The sequence below is a fragment of the Chrysemys picta genome, chromosome 4 (genome assembly GCF_011386835.1).
Source record: "Chrysemys picta bellii isolate R12L10 chromosome 4, ASM1138683v2, whole genome shotgun sequence".
In the NCBI taxonomy this organism is placed as follows: Eukaryota; Metazoa; Chordata; order Testudines; family Emydidae; genus Chrysemys; species Chrysemys picta.
In genome coordinates, this window is record NC_088794.1 from 35,054,617 (window position 1) to 35,061,039 (window position 6,423).

At 40.5% G+C, this 6,423-nt stretch overlaps 1 long non-coding RNA gene across 1 annotated transcript; it reads left to right on the forward strand.

Annotated features, from left to right (window-relative positions):
* Window positions 1-3,969, forward strand: LOC135982725 (uncharacterized). The gene is made up of 3 exons (XR_010600271.1): window positions 1-78; window positions 1,883-1,967; window positions 3,132-3,969. It is a non-coding gene; the product is annotated as an uncharacterized LOC135982725 (long non-coding RNA).
* The last annotated feature ends 2,454 nt before the right edge of the window (window positions 3,970-6,423 follow it).

The following is a 6,423-nucleotide window of genomic DNA, read 5'->3' on the forward strand; positions in this document are numbered from 1 at the left end:
AGGGATCGTAGGTGGCGTGCTGCTGCTTCTCCTGGTTACCATCATTATCTGGAGGATTATGTCTACGCAGAATGCAGGGTGAGGGATTTTTCTAAACTTCCATTCATTTCAATATGTGTATGAATTGTTCTTTGGTTCCACCATTCAATGCTGGCCAAACATTTCATTAAAAGAATCATGATCTCCATATGCAACAATGGGACAAAAGAAATAGGTAATCACTAGTGTAATTTTGTGAGTCTGCAGGCGGTGATAGTTTAGTGTTCTTCACATACCAATCTTTATATATAATATTTAAAAAACTTCTCTCCCTCCTAGTCTCTTTGCTCTGGAAGAAGCATTATTATAATGTATTTTTACAAAAATAAACAAACGCAAAACATTCTTTTCTGTCACCAGGATATTAGCATGATACAAAGAAATGATGGATTTTTGCCATTTAGATCCAAAAAAGAAATTTTTTTTTTGCTTCTCTGTAATATACTAACATTTGAAAAGAGGAGAAAAGAGATGTAAAGGTTTTTTTTCCCCTTTTTCCCCTGCTGCTTTTTTACCTTTGAAATATCAGCGATGTAACATGGTTCTCTCAAGTTTTGTTGGAAGACTTTCTGGGACTAGGAATGGAAGTCGTTTTGAGAATGTGTATTGTGAACCCTCAAACTTTAATTGCAGGGGCAGAAGGTGTTTAAAAATTATGAAAAAACAAAAACCCTTTCTCTCCCTTCTCCAAACTGTCAGAGGATAGACTTAAATAGTTATAAACAAAGTGTCTTAAAGAGTCTGGTCCAAAATCCTTTCCCCTCTCTCACTTGCTCTATGTTCAGTTTCTTGCGATGTCCTATGGTAGCCTTATTTTCTTCTTGGAGTGATTGCTCCTGTGTATTCCACAGTAGATGTGCATGCTCACCACGTGCACCGGTGCCGGAAGTTTTTCCCTTAGCAGTACCCATAGTGGGGGATCACTGCTGCAACCCCTGGAGTGGCGCCTCTATATCGCGCTATAAGGGGAGCTGCACACTCCCCCCACCCTCAGTTCCTTCTTGCCACCAGTGAAGGTAGTCGGAACTTAGTGCTCCAGCTCTCCTGCAGCACTGCAAACCTTAGTAGTACAACTCTTCTTAGTAGTCTGAATGTCTAGTTAGTTGCCTGGCTCGGGGCATGCCCCGTGCCCCAGGCTTCAAGTTGTGCGACTCCTGTTGCAGTTCTATGCCCAGAAGCGATCCACGCTCAGTGTCTTCGCTGTCTGGGCGAGACTCAGGTAAGTGAGCGTTGTAAAACTGCAGGTCGTTCAAACTAAGAACAAAACGCGAAGGAGATATCCGTCTCCAGGCCTTACTAATAGAGTTGGCATTGGCACCAGCACGCCCACCCGATCCAGCACTGGGCGTGTCGTCGGTGCGCAGCGATGCCCCATCAACTAGTCGGCACCGCTCCCCCGCTAAGAAGCAAGGGAAGACTCAGCGGTGCCGAGAAAATGATAGGGGTGAGGCCACACCTGAGTTGGGCAGCCCACGATCCCCCTCAGGATCCAGACCTCTGACTCATGCTGAGCGGAGTAGTCCGGTCCCGTCCGCGCATGCCTCACCTGCGGGGAGGATACCGTCGACGCCGGAGGTAGCGCAGGCAGCGCGTGATATCCTGACCCTTCCGGTGCCGAGTGCGCCGCCTGAGATGGTAAATTAATTAATCTTGGTGTCCTCTGATGTTATCAGTGAAACCTCAGATATCTTCAGATCAACTTTCCAAACTTCAACAGCCATAAAACTCTGAAATTGGTTTTGAGTCTAAATATAAATTTACTTCCAGTCTCTCCTTTTAAAAGAAACTAAATAAGAGTTTTCCTTTGAAAATGTAACTTTTATTTTTCCTCTCCACCATTCAGCTATTACTATACACATGAAAACAACAAGAACCAGATGCCTTTGGTCCACATAACTGAACAAAAAAATTAATTTGCACCATAGCAGGTATGGGCTTATTTTAAATCACTTTCTTCAACATAAAAATGTCAAAATTGTGGTGAATGATATCAGCTCTAACTTACTGTAATGCAGATACTCAGACTGAGGCTTGAGAGCTGTAAGTGGCTCTTTAACCTTTCTCCTGTAGTTCTTTGCAGCACATAATATTAAAAGTTATTAACCAATCAGGATGCTTTTACTATGTTAGCCAATTACCAACTTGCACTGAGTTATTAACTTATTTACTGTGAGAATAATATTAATTTTCTACTACTGTGGCTCCTTTGGGTAATGATGATTGCTAATTTGGCTCCTGAACCACAGAGATCTGAATATTACTGCTCTAATGCAAAGACACTGTATGTTGAATGGAAAATTGACTACTTTTCTCCCAATCTTCTTGCTCCTCCGTTGCTTGAATAAAAATAGGGCCTGCTGTAACCACAAACACTTGTGGTTTGTCTAAGCTTTTGTTTGTAGCAAATGAGCAGATCACATTTGCAATGTCATACCCTATTTTTGGAAGCTAGAACAACAGAATCGGTTCTGAAGCATTACTTGCATATAATTGTGTTTCCATCTAGTACAAAGGAAGATGGAAATCATGGGTCAAATGTTACCTAGCTTTGAAACCATGTTTTGTTTGTAAAGTTGTGGGGAAATCTGCTCTCTATACAACGTACTTCTAACCACACTAGAAGAAGGCTCAAACAGTTCTTTAGGTCTGTCTGCTTAAATGCGTGTTGCGGTGGCTGCTCTGCTTACAGTTTAATCCGCATTTAGTCCTGTGGCTGTCACTGTCCATAATGCAAACCGACTTTTGCTGGTGTTGCTTCGCTTTAGAATGCTGACACTTAACACAATGGCACCAACAGCTATCTGCCTTTATCCTTCAAATATACCTACCACCTCATGAATGTACATTATACAGCATGAAATACAGTTTGACATGAACAAGTTTACAATGTGCTATTTATTTTGACTTGTAAACAGATTTTTTTTTTAAAGTAGGCTGATCTGAGAATCTTTCCCCAGGAAATGTAAAATTTTCAAAAAGATTACTTTTTGTCCAAGTGAAAGTAATAAAATTGCAATAAAATGTTTCTAAACATTGGTAGGAGCATAGAAGAACCTAGTTTTCTTTTAACATTGGTGTATCCCTTTCTGCAGGCAGGAAACCGCTTCTCTTCATGGTCAAGGATTTTGCCTGGAGAACATGGAAGCATTTCCTTCACCTTCTTTGTGGGTAATTTACCTTCTTGCAACCAAGTTCTCTAGGGGAAAATGCAAAGCCATAGCATATAGCGGATGTTGTTACTGCAGCTGCTTCCATTAGATGCTTATAGCAGTTGAGTTCATTAAGTTCAACTTTACACAGCACCAGACTGTAGCTTTTAGGCCTCCTTCCTGCCCTCCTGCTGTTTGTCCATGAAAATACCTTGCATGCGGACTTCTGAGATGAACAAGACACGCTGCAGCATCAAGGATGCTTACTCCTCAGATTATGCTCTGGCCTTCTTTCCCTTTCATGGAAATTCTTGTTTCTGAGCAGTTGACTAAGTAATCTGTCACCTGGAGGAGGAGAAGACAAGGGCTGCTGAGCCTGCCTTGATTAGAAACTGCAAGCACAAGACTCTGAACTTCCTCCTGAGCATGCTTCATTGACTGCCACAGTTGTCTTCTGGAAACGTTTGGGAAGGTTGTGTGTGTGTGAAAGGAACCTTTAATTTTGAGGAGTTAATGGATTTTATAAAAAGGGCTTCATGTTGCTCTTCACAGACATAGCACTTAATGTCCTTCACCTTATAGTAGAGATACAATCAACTTCTTTTACAACCCTTTGTAATTTTTAACCCATTTTGCCTTCAATATTTAATTTTTTCTTCTTGGATCACTTACTTTAAAATGACTTAATAGGCATGAAACTACAGATTAAACTTTTTAAATACTGATTTTAAATCAAAAGCTTTCTTTAAAATGTTGTTTGGAATTTATAATATATTACTATAAGGGGGGGAAATATTTGTTTAGAAAGGAGATTTGTGAATTTACAGCAACACATCTTTAAAAACAATCTTGATAATTTTGTGATGCAAGATACTGATGACGCCTCCATCTTTGGAGACCTTGCCATATTTTTGAGCAGAGGTTCCTATGCTGATCTTCTAATCTGAACTACAATTAAAATAACTTGCACACAAAGAACTAGGAGAAGGGACTGATCTTGCAGTCCTGTAAAATAATCTCTCAATTGATTGAAGGCATTTGTGAATGTCAGCTACAGTACAAAGGTGTTATGACTCATTGTGTCCTTGATCCAGGGATTAAGAATGGGCAGTTTCACAAACCAGGTGTCAACTCCAGGCCTCTTGTGCTACCAGGGGAAGACTCGTAACAATGATAGTGGGGTTGTCTGATAGTGGTAAGTAGCCTAATAGCTTTTCTACATGGGAAAATTGACTGGTATAACTATAGCAGAATAGCTGTTCTGGAACACTTGTATTCCAGTATAACTCCCTCACGTGGACACACTATTCTGGAATAAAAGTGACTTTATTCTAGAATAATTGTTTACTTTCAAAGTAATTATTTTGAAATAAGAGGACTCTTCCACAATGAGTGTCCATGAGGGAATTATATCAAGAGTTATTCTGCTTCAGCTATGCCAATCAATTTCCTCACACAGGCAAGCCCTAAGTGACATCTTTTTATGATTCAAAAATGAAACCCCAAAACTGTCAGTTGAAACCAAAGACAGTAGATTTAAGTCTAAATGCTGGTCCCAGTGGAGTTACTGGCAAAACTCCCATTGATCTCACTGGGCTCAAGTTTTGGCCTTCAGTATGCAGCCTTTTCTTTCTATGCTTAATGCATTGAATCCATTGAATGTGCACTGTTTTCTATAAGCAACAATTAAGGACTCTAAAGTGCACCATACATTTTACAAGCATTTGGATTTACTTCAGACCTTACTATTCCTCTGGTGTTTACAGTGTCCTAGGTTTGTGTGATGCTTTTGGCAAGTGAAACAGGTCTCTACACTGAAGAGCTGACAGACTAAGACATGCTGCATAGAAATGTCATCAGGCAATGGATGAGAGTTTCTAGACAAAAAAGCCTTTTACTATTTAAGCCTTCGGATACTTATTTTTGCTTTGACTATGGGCTCCATATTTTTCTTCAACATCTTGAAACAGTATTAAGCTGGAATGTGGGTCAGCATTGGTGAAAAGTATCATTGTAAATGCAAAGTAGTTTCAAAACATCAGACAAATGTGCAGTGACTTACATTTAGGTTAAATTGTGGAGAAAATGGCCAAAGTGACAGGACTGTTCTGTACACAGAGACAAAAAGTGCATTAGTCTGTTCACCTTTCTCCACTTTTTAAAAAATCTGGCTTCACAGCTTCCCACTGTTCACGGGGAAGGTAAGTCAGCTCAGCTTCTATCTGACACAAATATTCTACTATATACTTCAATATGCAAATCAGTGGCTTTAGTTTTTAAAAAGGAACAAAAGCCTCATTACTTGTTTCCTGAATGGGTGCGACACTCCATCTTTCAGCCCATTTTCAATAACAGATGCAGTTAAGACTATAAAACTGCTTGGAACAAGCTAGAGAGTCTTATGGTTCACAAGCATTCTGATAACTAAAACTAAAAGAATGGCTTCAATAGAATGTCTGTACTGCAGCCAACCTCACAAACTAAGTGTTGTGGTTAGGATTGGGACAATGGGAGAAGGGTGGTTAAGGATACGGGGAGTTTTCAGCTTGGAAAAGAGATGACTAAGGGGGAATAGGATAGAGGTCTATAAAATGATGACAGGTATGGAGAAAGGAAATAAGGAAGTGTTATTTACTCCTTCTCATAACACACAAACTAGGGGTCACCCAATGAAATTAATAGGCAGCAGGTTTAAAACAAACAAAAGGAAGTATTTTTTCACACAACACATAGCCTACCTGTGGAACTCCTTGCCAGAGGATGTTGTGAAGGCCAAGACTATAAAAGGGTCCAACAAAGAATTAGATAAGTTCATGGAGGACAGGTCCATCATTGGCTATTAGCCAGGATGGGCAGGCATACAAAACCATGCTCTTGAAGTGCCCCTTGCCTCTGTTTGCCAGAAGCTGGGAATGGGCGACGGGATGGATCGCTTGATGATTGCCTGTTCTGTCGATTCCCTCTGGGGCACCTGGCATTGGCCACTGTAGGAAGATAGGATTCTGGGCTGGCTGGACCATTGGTCTGATCCAGTATGGCTGTTCTTATGACCAATAGAGGGGAGTCCCAACCAGCAATATTTATATTGGGTGCACTGAAAGGGCTAACTTTCCAAAGCTGACCAAAAGGATGAGTGAAAGTGTTTTGGAGAAAAACACTAAACAGGACAATGTGAATTAAAATTGGGAGCTATTGTTTAAGGAGCTTGTTAGATGGGGCATAAGTCACATTGCAT